Genomic DNA, 17642 nt, shown 5'->3' with positions numbered 1-17642 from the left:
TCTCAGCCTCCCTATCCCGCCCCTCTAGGTGGTCACAAAGCACCGAGCTGCTCTCCATGTGCTATGTGGCAACTTCCCACTAGCTATCTATTTTACATTTGGTAGTATATATATGTCAGTGCTACTCTCTCACTTCGTCTCAGCTTACACTTCCTCATCCCAATGTCCTCAAGTCCGTTCTCTACATCTGTGTCTTTCTTCCTGTCCTGCCCATATGTTCATCAGAACCATCTTTTTTTCTAGATTCCATATATATGTGTTAGCATATGGTATTTGTTTTTATCTTTCTGACTTACTTCACTCTATTTGATAGACTCTTAAGTCCATCCACCTCACTACAAATAGTTCGATTTCGTTTCTTTTTATGGCTGAGTAATATTCCATTGTATATATGTGCCACATCTTCTTTATGCATTCATCTATCGATGGACAGTTAGGTTGCTTCCATATCCTGGCTATTGTAAATAGAGCTGCAATGAACATTGTGGTACATGACTCTTTTTGAATTATGGTTTTCTCAGGGTATATGACCAGTAGTGGGATTGCTGGGTCATATGGTAGTTCTACTTTTAGTTCTTTAAGTTTTAATTTCTTCTAAGACTTTTATAGTGTATGGCCTTACATTTAGGTCTTTAATCCATTTTGAGTTTATTTTTGTGTACGGTGTTAGGGAGTGTTCTAATTTCATTCTTTTACATGTAGCTGTCCAGTTTTCCCAGCACCACTTATTGAAGAGGCTGTCTTTTCTCCATTGTATATGCTTGCCTCCTTTATCAAAGATAAGGTGACCATATGTGCATGGGTTTATCTCTGGGTTTTCTATCCTGTTCTATTGATCTATGTTTCTGCTTTTGTGCCAGTACCGTACTCTCTTGATTACTGTAGCTTTGTAGTAGAGTCTGAAGTCAGGGAGCCTGATTCCTCTAGCTCCATTTTTCATTCTCAAGATTGCTTTGGCTATTCGGGGTCTTTTGTGTTTCCATACAAATTGTGAAATTTTTAGTTCTAGTTCTATGAAAAATGCCATTGGTCATTTGATAGGGATTGCACTGTATCTGAAGTTTGCTTTGGGTAGTATAGTCATTTTCATAATGTTGATTCTTCCAACCCAAGAACATGGTATATCTCTCCATCTGTGTGTATCATCTTTAATTTCTTTCTTCAGGGTCTCATAGTTTTCTGAATACAGGTCTTTTGTCTCCTTAGGTAGGTTTATTCGTAGGTATTTTATTCTTTTTGTTGCAGTGATAAATGGGAGTGTTTCCTTAATTTCTCTTTCAGATTTTTCGTCATTAGTGTATAGGAATGAACGAGATTTCTGTGCATTAATTTTTTATCCTGCTACTTTGCCAGATTCATTGATTAGCTCTAGTAGTTTTCTGCTAGCATCTATAGGATTCTCTGTGTATCATACCATGTCATCTGCAAACAGTGACAGTTTTACTTCTTCTTTTCCCATTTGGATTCCCTTTATTTCTTTGTCTTCTCTGATTGCTGTGGCTAACACTTCCAAAACTATGTTGAATAATAGTGGTGAGAGTGGGCAACCTTGTCTTGTTCCTGATCTTAGGGGAAATCGTTTCAATTTTTCACCGTTGAGAATGATGTTGGCTGTGAGCTTGTCCTATATGGTCTTTATTATTTTGAGGTAGTTTCCCTCTATACCTACATTCTGGAGAGTTTTTATCATAAATGGGTGTTCAATTTTGTCGAAAGCTTTTTTTGCATCTATAGAGATTATTATATGGTTTTTATCCTTCAGTTTGTTAATATGGTGTACCACATTGATTGATTTGCACATATTGAAGAATCCTTGCATTAAACCCCACTTGATCATGGTGTATGATCTTTTTAATGTGCTGTTGGATTCTGTTTGCTAGTATTTTGTTGAGAATTTTTGCATCTGTGTTCATCAGTGATATTGGGCTGAAATTTTCTTTTTTTGTGACATCTTTGTCTGGTTTTGGTATCAGGGTGATGGTGGCCTTGTAGAGTCAGTTTGGGAGTGTTCCTCTCTCTGCTATATTTTGGAAGAGCTTGAGAAGGATAGGTGTTAGCTCTTCTCAAAATGGTTGATAGAATTCTCCTGTGAAGCCATCTGGTCCTGGGCATTTGTTTGTTAGAAGATTTTTAATCACAGTTTCAATTTCAGTGCTTGTGATTGGTCTGTTTATATTTTCTATTTCTTCCTGGTTCAGTCTCAGAATGTGTGCTCCTCTAAGAATTTGTCCATTTCTTCCAGGTTGTCCGTTTTATTGGCATATTGTTACTTGTATTATTCTCTCAGGATCCTTTGTATTTCTGCAATGTCAGTTGTTGTCCTTTTTCGTTTCTAATTCTGCTGATTTGAGTCTTCTCCCGTTTTTTCTTCATGAGTCTGGCTAATGGTTTATCAGTTTTGTTTATCTTCCCAAAGAACCAGATTTTAGTTTTATTGATCTTTGCTGTCATTTCCTTCATTTCTTTTTCATTTATTTCTGATCTGATCTTTATGATTTCTTCCCTCTGCTACCTTTGATTTTTTTTTTTTTTTTGGTGGTTCTTTCTCTAATTGCTCTAGGTGTAAGGTTAGGTTGTTTGAGATTTTCTTGTTTCTTTAGGTAGGCTTGTATTGCTATAAACTTCCCTCTTAAAACTGTTTTGCTGCATCCCATAGGTTTTGGGTCACTGTATTTTCATTGTCCTTTGTTTCTAAGTATTTTTTATTTCTTCTTTGATTTCTTCAGTGATCTCTTGGTTATTCAGTAGCGTATTGCTTAGCCTCCATGTGTTTGTATTTTTTACATTTTTTTCCTGTAATTGATATCTTGTCTCATACCATTGTGGTCTGAAAAGATACTTGATATGATTTCAATTTTCTTAAATTTACCATGGCCTGATTTGTGACCCAAGATATGATCTATCCTGTAGAATGTTCCATGAGCACTTGAGAAGAAAGTGTATTCTGTTGTTTTTGGATGGAATGTTGTATAAATTTATCAATTAAGTTCATCTTGTCTAATGTATCATTTAAAGCTTGTGTTTCCTTATTTATTTTCATTTTGCATCATCTGTCCATTGGTGAAAGTGGGGTGTTGAAGTCCCCTACTATGATTGTGTTACTGTCAATTTCTCCTTTTATGGCTGTTAGTATTTGCCTTATGTATTGAGATGCTCCTATGTTGGGTGCATAAATATTTACAATTGTTATATCTTCTTCTTGGATTGATCTCTTGATTATTATGTACTGTCCTTCTTTGTCTCTTGTAATAGTCTTTATTTTAAAGTCTATTTTGTCTGATATGAGAATTGCTACTCCAGCTTTCTTTTGATTTCCATTTGCATGGAATATCTTTTTCCATCCCCTCACTTTCAGTCTGTATGTGTCCCTAGGTCTGAAGTGGGTCTCTTGTAGACAGCACATATACGGGTCTTGTTTTTGTATCCATTCAGCCAATCTATGTCTTTTGGTTGGAGCACTTAATCCATTTACATTTAAGGTAATTATCGATATGTATGTTCTTATTACCATTTTCTTAATTGTTTTGGGTTTGTTATTGTAGGTCTTTTCCTTCTCTTGTGTTTCCTGTCTAGAGAAGTTCCTATAGCATTTGTTGTCAAGCTGGTTTGGTGGTGCTGAATTCTCTTAGCTTTTGCTTCTCTGTTAAATTTTTATTTCTCCATGAAATCTGAATGAGATCCTTGCTGGGGAGAGTAATCTTGCTTGTAGGTCTTTCCCTTTCATCACTGTAAATATGTCCTGCCACTCCCTTCTGGCTTTCAGAGTTTCTGCTGAAAGATCAGCTTTTAACCTTATGGGGATTCCCTTGTATGTTATTTGTTGCTTTTTCCTTGCTGCTTTTAGTATTTTTTCTTTGTATTTAATTTTTGATAGTTTGATTAATATGTGTCTTGGCATGTTTCTCCTTGGATTTACCCTCTTTGGGACTCTCTGTGCTTCCTGGACTTGAGTGACTATTTCCTTTCCCATGTTAGGGTAGTTTTCAACTATCATCTCTTCAGTTATTTTCTCAGACCCTTTCTTTTTCTCTTCTTCTTCTGGGACCCCTATAATTTGAATGTTTGTGCGTTTAATATTATCCCAGAAGTCTCTGAGACTGTTCTCAATTCTTTTCATTTTTTTTTCTTTTTTCTGCTCTGTGTTAGTTATTTCCACTATTTTATCTTCCAGGTCACTTATCCGTTCTTCTGCCTCAGTTATTCTGCTATTGATTCCTTCTACAGTATTTTTAATTTCTTTTATTGTGTTGTTCATCATTGTTTGTTTGCTCTTTTTTTCTTCTAGGTCCTTGTTAAACGTTTCTTGTATTTTCTCCATTGTATTTCCAAGATTTTGGATCATCTTTACTATCATTATTCTAAATTCTTTTTCAGGTAGACTGACTATTTTCTCTTCATTTGTTTGGTCTGGTGCGTTTTTACTTTGCTCCTTCATTTGCTGCATATTTCCCTGTCTTCTCATTTTAACTCATTTGTTTAACTTACTATGTTTGGTGTCTCCTTTTCTCAGGCTGCATATTCGTAGTTCCCGTTGTTTTTGGTGTCTGCCCCCAGAGGGTGAGGTTGGTTCAGTGGCTTTTGTAGGCTTCCTGGTGGCAGGGACTGGTGCCTGTGTTCTGGTAGGTGGGGCTGGATCTGTTCTTTCTGGTGGGCAGGGCTGAGTCCAGTGGTGTGTTTTGGGATGTCTGTGAACTTAGTATGATTTTATTTAGCCTCTCTGCTAATGGGTGGGGTTGTGTTCCTGTCTTGCTAGTTTTTTGGCATGGGGCATCCAGCACCAGAACTTTCTGGCCGTTGGGTGGAGGTGCGTCTTTGCATTGAATTGGAGATCTCTGGGAGAGCTCTCGCCGATTGATATTATGTGAGGCCAGGTGGTCTCTAGTGGTCCAGTGTCCTGAACTAAGCTCTCCCAACTCTGAGTCTCAGGCCTGATACCAGGTCGGAGCATCAAGACCCTGTCAGCCCCACAGCTCAGAAGAAAAGGGAGAAAAAAAGAAAGAAAAAAGTTATTAAAACAAAAAAAATAATAAAGAAAAGAAGAGAGCAACCAAAACAATAAACAAATCCACCAATTATAAGAAGCGCTAAAAACTAAACTAAGATAAACATAAAAATCAGAAACAAATCAGTCGCATACAGCAAACCCCAAGTCTACGCTTGCTCCCAAAGTCTACTGCCTCAATTTGGGGATGATTTGTTGTCTATTCAGGTATTCCAGAGTTGCAGGGTACATCTGGTTGATTGTGAGGATTTAATCCTCTGCTCCTGAGGCTGTACAGAGAAATTTTCCTTTCTTTTCTTTGTTCGCACAGCTCCTGGGGTCCAGCTTTGGTTTTGACCCCACCTCTGCATGTAGGTTGCCCTCAGGCATCTGTTACCCACCCAGACAGGACAGGGTTAAAGCATTGGCTAATTAGGGTGCTCTTGCTCACTCAGGCCTCAGGCCATGGGAGGGAGGGGTATGGTAGTTATAATTGGAAAGCGGGTTGAGCCTATGGCAGCAGAGTCCGCGGTGACATTGCAGCAGCCTGAGGTGCACCATGTGTTCTCCTGGGGAAGTTGTCCTGGATCACGGGACCCTGGCTGTGGCAGACTGCATAGGCTCCCAAGGGGGTGGTATGTGGATAGTGACCTGCGCTTGCACACAGGATTCTTGGTGGCAGCAGCAGCAGCGTTAGCGTTTCATGCCCATCTCTGGGGTCCGAGCTGATAGCTGCAGATCGCGCCCATCTCTGGAGCTTGCTTAGGCGGTGCTCTGCCTTCTGTGGACACACCGGGAAGGAATCCCCTCTCCTCGCACACCCCGAAACAATGGTCTCTTGCCTCTTCAGCCGGTCCAGACTTTTTCCCGGACTCCCTCCCAGCTAGCTGTGGTGCACTAGCCCCCTTCAGGCTGTGTTCACGCAGCCAACCCCAGTCCTCTCCCTGGTGTCTGATCTCCGAAGCTTGAGCCACAGCTCCCAGCCCCCACCCACCCTGGTGGGTGGGCAGACAAGCCTCTCAGTCTGGTGAGTGCTGGTCAGCCCTGATCCTCTGTGCGGGAATCTCTCCAGTTTGCCCTCTGCACCCCTGTTGCTGCATTCTCTTCTGTGGCTCCGAAGCTTCCCCCCTGCCCACCCCCCATCTCCACCAGTGAAGGGACTTCCTAGTATGTGGAAACTTTTTGTCCTTTGCAGCTCCCTCCCAGAGGTGCAGGTCCCATCTCTATTCTTTTGTCTCTGTTTTTCCTTTTACTTTTGCCCTACCCATGTATGTGGGGTTTTTCTTGCCTTTTGAGAAGTCTGAGGTCTTCTGCCAGCGTTCAGTAGGTGTTCTGTTGGAGTTGTTCCACATGTAGATGTATTTGTGGGGAGGATCTCCACGTCTTACTGCTCCGTGATCTTGAAGTTTCCCCCTTTATAGTGTTCTTCTTTATCTTTCCTTACGGCATTTGTTTTAAAGTTATTTTGTCTGATATGAGTATTGCTACCCTGGTTGTCTTATTATTTCTGTTTGCATGAAACACTGTTTTCCATTCCCTCACTTTCATTCTATATGTGTCCTTTGCCCTCAAGTGGGCCTCTTGTAGGCAGCATATTATAGGCTCTTGTTTTTCTTTTTTTCCCCCTCCAATCTGCTACTCTTTGTATTTTGATTGGAGCATTTAGTCCATTTACATTTAAGGTAACTATTGATAGATATGTATTTATTGCCACTTTAGACCTTTTCCTCCAGTTGATTTTTTCTTTGTTACTTTCTTTTTCTTTTTGTTTTTCCTTTTGTGGTTTGATGGTTTTCTTTTTTATTTTGCTTGAGTTCTTTTTGGTTTTTTGAGAATCTATTGTATGTTTTTGTTTTGTAGCTATCCTGATTTTTGAACCTTTTAACCCATTACTATATCTCCTTGCTTTAGACTGGTAGTCATATAGGCTCAAACACATTTTTTTTAAAAACCCTTCATTTTTTTTTTTACTTCTCTCCTTCAAACTTTATGATTTTGATGTCCTCCTTTGCATCTTCTTGTTTATCCTTTTATTGTTCACTGTAGTTATCACTTTCACAAAATTTTTTTTAAATTTAAAAAAATGTATGGGCTGCCTTTATTTAAGTGATTTACTTTCCAATTGTGGTTTTCTCTCTTTTATAGATTCTTGCTTCTTTTCTATTTAGAGAATACCTGTCAATATTTCTTTTAGGATAGGTGTAGTATTGCTGTATCATTTTGGTTTTTGCTTGTCTGAGAAATTCTTTGTCTTTTTTTCTATTCTAAATGATAATCTTGCTGCATAGAGTATCCTCAGTGCTGTTTTTCCCTTTCAGTACTTTGAATACCTCTTGCCACCCCCTTCTGTCCTGCAACATTTCTGTACACAAATCAGCTGATAGCATTATGGGGGTTCCTTTGTAATTAACTCTTTGTTTTACTCTTGCTGCCTTTAGAATCCTCTCTTGATCTTTAATTTTTGGTATTTTAATTATAACATGTCTTAATGTAGGTCTAGGTTCATCTTGTTTGGAACCCTCTGTGTTTCCTGTACTTGAATATCTGTTTCCTTCTTTAGGATTGGGAAGTTTTCAGCCATAATTTCTTAAAATACATGTTTGATCCCCTTTTTTCTTCCTTCTCCTTCTGGGATCCCCATTATGCATACATTGCCACACATTATATTATCCTGTGGGTGTTGTATGCTGCTTTCATTTTTTTTTAATATGTATTTCTGTCTGCTGTTCTGATTGGGTGATTTCCATTATTCTGTCTTCCAGATCACTTATTCATTCTTCTGCATTATTTAGTTTGCTATTTGTTGCCTTTAGCTCAGCTGTCATCTCAGCAAATGAGTTTTATAACTTTAATTGGCTCCTCCTTATAGTTTTTAGTTCCTTTTTACAGAAATGTACATTTCTATCGATAGGCTTTCTTAATTCTTTCAGTATTTTTATTACCTCCTTTTTGTACTCAGGGTGCAATAGACTGGACAGATCTGTTTCATTGTTTGTTCTTTCAAGGGAATTCTTTTGATCTTTTAATTTGGCGTGGTTCCTCTGCTTCTTCATTTTACTTAGATTTCTCTGGCTCTATGCATTTAGTAGAAACAGTTATGTACTGTTCTCTTGGAGGGCTGCTTTTATGTGAGAACATCCCTGTGTTGCCTGCACGAGTCTAATATTTTTGGTGTGAAAGGTATTTTTAGTATGAATGCCTGAAATGTCTTTCCTCAGTGTGTGCTGGCCATTATCCCCTTGATACGGGGTGTAATTGTTGTTGTGGTTACCAGAGCCTGCACTGGATGTTGAGTGGGGCCTCTTCTTTGCTCTGTGGTTGTCATAGCCCTGCCTGTAATACGATCTTCTTGCTAGTTTTGGAGTAGAAACCCCCAGATCTGTTTCTGAGCTTTTGTATGATATAGGAGGGACTGATGTGCTCACCCTGGCAGAGGAGCCACTGAATATTCCTCTGCTGGAGCTCTCCATGAGGAAATATGCTCTGTACTGTTTCCTGTCACCCATTGTGCAGGTTCACAGAGTACACTGTTGTTGACACTGCCCTTGGACCTGCCTCAACCATGGGAATGCAGGCATTTGGTTGGTCTCTGTTTCCCTAAGGTGCTTTGCTCACAGAGCCACCAGTGCAGATTCGTTGTTGCAGATCTGCTGAAGTGAAGCACTGGGACCACCATAGTCACACACCTGGACCCACTGTGGGAGCTCCAGCATCAACCCAGACCTGGGGCTTGCCTACATGTGCTCATGCAGCAAATTCCACAGCTGCTAACTCCAGACCTGCCCCAGTCACGGGAATACCATTAATCAGCTCAGATGTCCAATAGGTGCTGCGTTTACAAAGCTGCCTGAGGTCGTGTAGATCTGTGGATCTCACAGCCACTAGCATACTGCTCAGACTTCAGCTCTGCTTCTGAAGTTACGAAGTCCTTTGGCCCCTGAGGATCGGCTCAGATTTCAACCCTGCTCCACGTGTGAGCAACCCGACGGTTCTTATGAACTCCCAGAGTTTGTAGAGGCAGAGTTGTGCCCACTGTGAGCCCACCAAGACTGAGGCTGCTAAGGCAGGGCACTGCCCCTCACTTTGCTCGCTGGGGCTTCTGTGGAGGACCCAGCCTCTCTCCTGTTTACACCCCCAGTTGAGGCTCAGAGCACAGTCCAGCCCCTTCAGGCTGTTGCCACACAGCCAACCCCAGTCTCTCCCCAGGTCTGCCTCCTGTAGTCCATGTTTAAGCACCCAGCCCCATGCACATCAACAGATGAGCGTCTCAGGCTGGGGAGTGTAGGGAGGTGGCCAGGACCATCTGTACTGATCTCTGTCTGCTGCAATCTGTCTGCTGTACTCTCCTCTGAGTCTCTGAATCTCCCTTTCTGGCCTGGCTGATCTCCCAGCTAGTGAAGGGTGTTCCCAGTGTGAGGGAACGTTTCCTCTTTCACAGCTCCCTCCCAAGGGCTCAGGTCCTATCCCACTTGCTTTTTTTGTTTTTTTAAACTTTCATCCCATCCAGTTACATGGTGATCTTTCTTGTAACTTTGGTTGTATGAGATCTTTTGCCAACATTCAGTATATATTCTGTAAGTATTGGTCTGTTTGTAGCTGTATTTTTAATGTATTTGTGGGAGGAGGTGAGCTCCATGTCCTTCTATTCCACTGTCTTGATCTCTTCTCCCTATGCTTTGTGTTGAGAATATATTTGATACTTAAACTCACGTAGATACTGTACTATGTTATACCCTCAAGGCTTTGTTATTTTACCTTTCAGATCTATATGCATAATCTATCTAGAATTAATTTTTAACTGTATGACATAAATGTCAGTATTCCCTGTTTTCATATATATGACCAGTTGATCCTTTCCACTTGTTTGCAAAGACTGTCATTATCCAGTTTAATATGTTTCATCTTGCCTTTGATATAAATCAAATTCCTTTATGTGGATCTGTTTCTGGGACTCTTATTGTGATTTTTCTTTTTGTTTACCTTTATAGAAAGGCTGGTAGTACATTAGCATGAATTTTTCAGTAGGAAATATATGTGTTATCAGAAGTGCCTGTAGATTGAAGAAATAGCATGTCTCACACTTACTTGCTACTGTTGGATTTGATGTGCTTTAAACTCAGTGACTGCAAATCTCAGAGTATTCAGGATGATTGTAAAGTGTGCATGAATGCATTTGTGCCTAAACTATTTGTTATAGATTGAAGAAAGGGCATGACTCAGATACTAATACATCATTGTTCTTCAAATGTATATAGGTATACATGTTGAGGTTCATTTTTTTCCCAAAGAAATGTCAAACTGTTCCAATACCATTGTTTTTAAATACAATCTCTTCTTCATTGACTTGGTTTTGCACATTTGTCAAAAATCAGTTGACCAAGGATTAGCATCAGCATCATAGTGGGATGAGACAGTACCTTTGTCTCTCCCCTTCAATCTACAACCAGTAAAACATCCATTACTCAACAGATGTTCTTCTGCCCAACATAACAGAATGCTGAAGAGTTCCACATATCTGTACATCTGAAGTTGGGTGGACTGGAACACAGAGGAGGTGGAACCAGAGGAACAGTGGAGGCAGCGCCTATGATCCCTGCCCCCTGGCTCTGGTGGCTGAGCCCACAGCCCCAAGAGAATCTGGGAGTAGCAGAGGAGGTGGCACACACAAACCCAGCCTCCTGGCTGCAGTGGTGCCCATGGCCACAGGGAACCAGGCAACAGTAAAGCAGTGGGGGCTGTGACCCTACTCCTCCAGCTGCAGAGACACCCATAAAAGCAGACTGTCCCAACCACAGTAATGGAACCCACAACCCTGACAATCCTGGACATGGCAGAAGCACCTATGACTCTAGCTGCAACCCCAAACTGGCTGAGCCTGTAAGCAAGGCAACCCCAGATGTGGCAGTCACCCACTATCCCAGTGTCCCAGGCAGTGATGCCAGCAATAGCAGCAAGACAGGAAGCAAGGGACAAGTGATCCTGGAGGCACCTGCAGCACCATTGAGGGTGCCAGGCAATACCTCTGGAAGAGGTGGTAGAGGGTGGAAAGTGCTGACTGTCCAATGTAGCCAGAGGCAGCTCAGGTAAGAGAAACAAAAAACTTGTGATATACCACCACCTACTGAAAAACAAAGAAAGTCCTCTAATTACTAACCTGTTGAATTGCTAGAATCAAGTTTTAAAAGCTTTACCTAAAGAAGAAAGGTGTTCACTACTTGAAATGCATTGGCAGAGGAACAACTCATCAAGCACCATGAAAAACCATGGTAACATGATATCACAAAAAGAAAGTGACAGTTCTCCGGAAACTAAACTTAAAGTCGTGGAGTATTATGACCTAGCTGATGGAGAATTCAAAAGAGAATTCATGACTTTCTTTTGTCATGAGGAAAGTCAACAAGCTACAAGAAAACTCAGAAAGGCAGTTCAATGAGCTCAGGAATGAAATTGATGAACAGAAGGAATATTTTTACCAAAGAGATATTAAAACTCTAAAAGAGAACCAAACAAATTCTGGAGCTGAAGAACTCAAAAATGAGATGAAGAATGCATTAAAAACCATTGGAAACAGAACAGAGCATATGGAGAATTACCAAGCTTCAAAATAGAAATCCAGAAATAATACAGGAAGAGGAAGGGAGAAAACTAAGATGTTAAAAAATGAACAAACTTCACAGGAATTATTTGATGCCATTAGGAAGGGCATCATAAGCATAATGGGTATCCCAGAGGAGAAGAGTGGTAAAAGGGAGCAGAGAGTTTAGTTAAAGAAATAATAGCCTAGAATGTCCAAAATCTGGGGAATGAACATAATATTACAAGTCCATGAAGCTAAGGGAATACCTAATGCAAAAGACCTTCTCCAAGACATATTATTTTAAAACTGTGAAAATTCAATGACAGAGAATTTTAAAGGCAGCCAGGGGGAAAAAAAAGACAGTAACCTACAAAGGAACTCCCATTAGGCAATCAGCAGATTTCTCATCAGAAACTACAGGCCAGGAGACAGTGGAATGACATATTCAAAGTATTGAATGATAAAAACTGTCAGCCAAGAAGACTCTGTTCAGGAAAGTGATCATTCAGATATGAAGGAGAAATAAAGACTTTACAAGTCAAACAAAACTGAGGGAGTTTATCACCACTCAACCTGCCTTACGAGAAATGTTGAAAGAAGTTATATTTGAAACAAAATAGCAAAAATACATAAAACTTTGAGTAAAGTGAAAAATAGAGTCAGAAAATTGCAATTCTATACCAGAATAGGTTCTTAAACAATTATAGTATAAAGGTTAAAGGGAAAAAGTATTAAGATAGCTATAGCTACTTCAATTTGGTAACAAACTCACAGCATAAAGAGGATCATTTGAGACAACAAAAACATAAAAGGGAAGAAGGACAGAACCCAAATAGGCAAATAAAGATAAGCTGCTATCAGCAGAAAAAGGACTATTTTATCTATGAGGTGTTTTATATAAATCTCATGGTAACCACAACACATAAATCTAGAGCAGAGACATGAAAGACAAAAGTGAGGAAACTGAGAAAAACATCATAGAAAACCAACAAATTAAAGTGGCAAACAAAACCACAAGTAATACAAAAAAAAAAAAAAAAGAATGGAGTTATAGAGCAACCAGAACACAAAAGATAAAATGTCAGTACAAAGTCGTCACTTATTAGTAATCACCCTAAGTATAAATGGACTGAATTTACCAATCAAAAGACACAGAGTGGCTGAATGGTTAAAAAACAAGACTGAACTATATGCTACCTCCAGGAACTTCCTCTCTGCTGTAAAGATTAAACATAGACTCAAAGGTAGGGATAGAAGATGATACTCCAAGCAAATGACAACCAAAAACTGCAGTTGTAGCCATACTCATATCTGACAAAACAGACTTCAGGACAAAAAATATAACAAGAGACAAAGGTGGACATTATATGATGAACATTACATAATAACAAGAATACGGAAGCTATACACACACACACACACACACACACACACATATACATATATATACACACCTAACATAGGAGCACAAAAATATATATAAAACAATTATCATGAGAACTAAAGGGATAAAATGACAGCAACAAAACAATAGAAGGAAACTTTTAACACCCTGCTTACATCAGTGGATAGATCATCCAGTTAGGAAGTCAACAAGTAAGCAGCAAACTTGAAGGAATATTAGATCATATGGATTTAATAGACGTATACAGAACAGTCCATCCAAATGTAGCAGAATGTAAATTCTTCTCAAGTGCACATGGAATATTCTCAAGATAGACTATATGTTGGGACACAACACAGGTCATTATAAATTTAAGAAGAATGAAATTATATCAAGCATCTTTTCTGACCACAATGATATGAAACTAGAAATCAACTACAAGAAGAAAATTGGAAAACCACAAGTATGTGGGAACTCAAAAACACACTATTGAACAACTATTGAGTCAATGAATAAATCAAAGTAGAAATCAAAAAATACATGAATACAATTGAAAATGAAAATGTGACATACAAAAATATTGGATACATCAAAAGGATTACTAGAGGGATGTTTATAGCAATACAGGTCTACCGAGAGAAACAAGAAAAATCTCAAACAATCTAACATTAAAGAAACAAGAAGAAGAAGAACAAAGCCCAATGTCAGTAGAAGAAAAAAATAAAATAAAAATCAGAGTGGAAATAAACAAAAGAGACATAAAAGAGAATAAAAAGTATCAATAAAACCAAAAGCTAGTTTTTTGAAAAGATAAAGTTGGCAAACAGTTAGTTAAACTCACTAACAAAAAAATGGCTCAAATATATAAAATCAGAAATGAAATAGAAATTACCACGGATATACTGGAAATACAAAGGATTATAAGAAAATAATATAAACAGCTTTACACCAACAAATTCGACAAACTATAATAAATTGATAAGTTCTAAGAATTATACAATCTTCCAAGACTGAATCATGAAGAAATATCAAACCTGAATAGATAGATCATGAGTAAGGAGATTGAAATAGTAATCAAAAACCTCCAAAAACACAGAAGTCCATGACTGGGTGGCATTAATGTTGTATTCTATGAAGCAATCACAGAAGATTTAATGCCTATTGTCAAATTCTTTCAATAAAAATGAAGAGGAGGAAACATTTCCTAACTCATTTTTCAAGGCCAACGCTACCTTTATACCAAAATGAGACACGGTAAGAAGAAAAAAAAATTATAAGCAAAATATCCCTGATAAACATAGATGTAAAAATTCTCAACAAAATGCTAGCAATGCAAATACAACAATACATTAAAAGGATCAGACACCATGATAATGTGGAATTTATTCCAGAGGTGTAAGAATGCTTCAACATTCACAAATCAAAAATGTTATATACCACACTAACAAAATGAAAGATAAAAATTATATGACTATCTCAAATGATGCAGAAAACATTTGGCAAGATTCAACACCTACTTATGATGAAAACTCTCAATGAAATGTGTTAGGAGGAATGTAATTCAGTATAACAAAGGCCTTAAATGAGAAACCCACAGCTAACAACATACTCAGTGGTGAAAAAGTGAAAGATCTTTCTCTGAGATCAGGAACAAACAATGATGTCCACTCTTGCCACTCTTATTCAACATACTATTGGAAGTCCTAGCCAGAGAAATAAGGCAAGAAAAAGAAACAGAAGGCATCCAAGTTGGAAAGGAAGTAAAACTGTCACTATTTATGGATGACATGATTTTACATGTAGAAAACCCTAAGAATGCCACCAAAAAACTATAGGACATGGTTTTACATGTAGAAAACCATAAGAATGCCACCAAAAAACTATTAGGCATTTCCAGGTTACAAAATCAACATACAAAATTCTGTTGCACTCTATACACTATCAACAAACTAACAGAAAATGGCATTAAGAAATTAAACCTGTTTACAATTCCAACAAAAAGAATAAAATACCTATGAATAAAATTAACTGAGGAGGTGAAAGACCTACATACTGAAAACTGTAAGACATTTTTTAAATTAAATTTTATTCGAGTATAGTTGATTTACCATGTTGTATTAGTTTCTACTGTACAGCAAAATGAATCAGCTACATGTATATATATCTCCTCTTCTTTGGATTTCCTTCCCATTTGGGTCACCACAGAGCATCGAGCAGAGTTCCCTGTGCTATACAATAGGTTCTCATTAGTTATATATTTTACACATAGTATCAATAGTGTATATATGTCAATCCCAGTCTCCCAATTTCTCCCATCCCACCTTCCTCCTTGGTATCCATACATTTGTTCTCTACATCTGTGTCTTTACATCTGCTTTGCAAATAAAATCATCTATACCATTTTTCTAGATTCCACATATATGTGTTAATATATGATATTTCTTTTTCTCTTTCTGACTTACTTCACTCTGTATGACAGTCACTATGTCCATCCATGTCTCTACAAATGACCCAATTTTGTTCCTTTTTATGGCTGAGTAATATTCCATTGTATATATACACCACATCTTCTTTATCCATTCCTCTGTTGATGGGCACTTAGGTTGATTCCATGTTCTGGGTATAGTAAACAGTGCTGCAATGCACATTGCAGTTGCATGTGTCTTTTTGAATTATGGTTTTCTCTGGGTATATGCCCAGTAATGGGATTGGTGGGTCATATGGTAGTTCTATTTTTAGCTTTCTGAGGAAAGTCCATACTGTTCTCCATAGTGACTGTATCAATTTACATTCCCACAAACAGTGCAAGAGGGTTCCCTTTTCTCCACACCCTCTCCAACATTTATTGTTTGTAGATTTTGTGACGATGGCCATTCTGAATGGTGTGAGATGATATCTCATTGTAGTTTTGATTTGCATTTCTCTAAAAATTAGTGATGTTGAGTATCTTTTCATCTGCTTGTAGGCCGTCTGTATGTCTTCCTTGGAGAAATGTCTATTTAGGTCTTTGGCCCACTTTTTGATTGGGTTCTTTGTTTTTTTGATATTGAGCTGCACGAGGTGTTTGTATATTTTGGAGATTAACCCTTTGTCCATTGCTTCACTTGCAAATACTTTCTCCCATTCCAAGGGTTGTCTTTTCGTCTTGTTTATGGTTTCCTTTGCTGTGCAAATGCTTTTATGTTTAATTACATCACATTTGTTTATTTTTGTTTTTATTCTCATTACTCTAGGAGGTGGGTCAAAAAAGATCTTGCTACGATTTATGTCATAGAGTGTTCTGCCTATGTTTTCCTCTAAGAGTTTTATACTGTCTGACCTTACATTTAGATCTTTAATCCATTTTGAGTTTATTTTTGTGTATGGTGTTAAGAAGTGTTCTAATTTCATTCTTTTACATGTGGCTGGCCAGTTTTCCCAGTACCACTTATTGAAGAGACTGTCTTTTCTTCATTGTATGTTCTTGCCCCCTTTGTCATAGATTATGTGTCCATAGGTGTGTGGGTTTATCTCTGGGCTTTCTATCCTGTTCCATTGATCTATATTTCTGTTTTTGTGCCAGTACCATATTGTCTTGATTACTGTAGTTTTGTAGTATAGTCTGAAGTCAGGGAGCCTGATTCCTCCAGCTCCGGTTTTCCTTCTCAAGATTGCTTTGGCTATTAGGGGTCTTTTGTGTTTCCATAGAAATTGTAAAATTTATTGTTCTAATTCTGTGAAAAATACCACTGGTAATTTGATAGGGATTGTATTAAGTCTGTAGATTGCTTTGGGTAGTATAGTCATTTTCACAATGTTGATTCTTCCAGTCCAAGAACATGGTATATCTCTCCATCTGTTTGTGTCATCTTTGATTTATTTCATCAGTATCTTATAGTTTTCTACATACAGGTCTTTTGCCTCCTTAGCTAGGTTTATTCCTAGGTATTTTATTGTTTTTGTTGCAGTGGTAAATAGGATTGTTTCTTTAATTTCTCTTTCTGGTCTTTCATCATTAGTGTATAACAATGCAAGGGATTTCTGTGTATTAATTTTGTATCCTGCAACTTTATTAAATTCATTGATTATCTCTAGTAGTTTTCTTGTGGCATCTTTAAGATTTTCTATGTATAGGATCATGTCATCTGCAAACAGTGACATTTTTACTTCTTTTCCAATTTGGATTCCTTTTTTTCTTTTTCTTCTCTGATTGCCTTGGCTAAGACTTCCAAAACTATGTTGAATAATAGTGGCAAGAGTGGACACCCTTGTCTTGTTCCTGATCTTAGAGGAAATGCTTTCAGTTTTTCACCATTGATAATAATTTTTGCTGTGGGTTTGTCATATATGGCCTTTATTATGTTGAGGTAGGTTCCCTCTGTGCCCACTTTCTGGAGAGTTTTTATCATAAATGGGTGTTGAATTTTGCCAAAAGCTTTTTTTGCATCTATTGAGATGATCATATGGTTTTTATTCTTGAATTTGTTAATATGGTGTATCACTTGATTGATTTGCATATAATGAAGAATCCATGCATCCTGGGATAAATCCCACTTGATCATGGTATATGATCGTTTTAATATGTTGTTGGATTCAGTTTGCTAGTGGTTTTTTTTGAGGATTTTTGCATCTATGTTCATCAGTGATATCGGCCTATAATTTTCTTTTTTTTTGTGATACCTTTTTCTGGTTTTGGTATCAGGGTGACGGTGGCCTCATAG

The sequence above is a fragment of the Balaenoptera physalus genome (assembly GCF_965194825.1).
Source record: "Balaenoptera physalus genome assembly, chromosome: X".
NCBI lineage: Eukaryota > Metazoa > Chordata > Mammalia > Artiodactyla > Balaenopteridae > Balaenoptera > Balaenoptera physalus.
The sequence above is the reverse complement of the archived record's forward strand: the minus strand, read 5'-3'. Positions refer to the sequence as shown.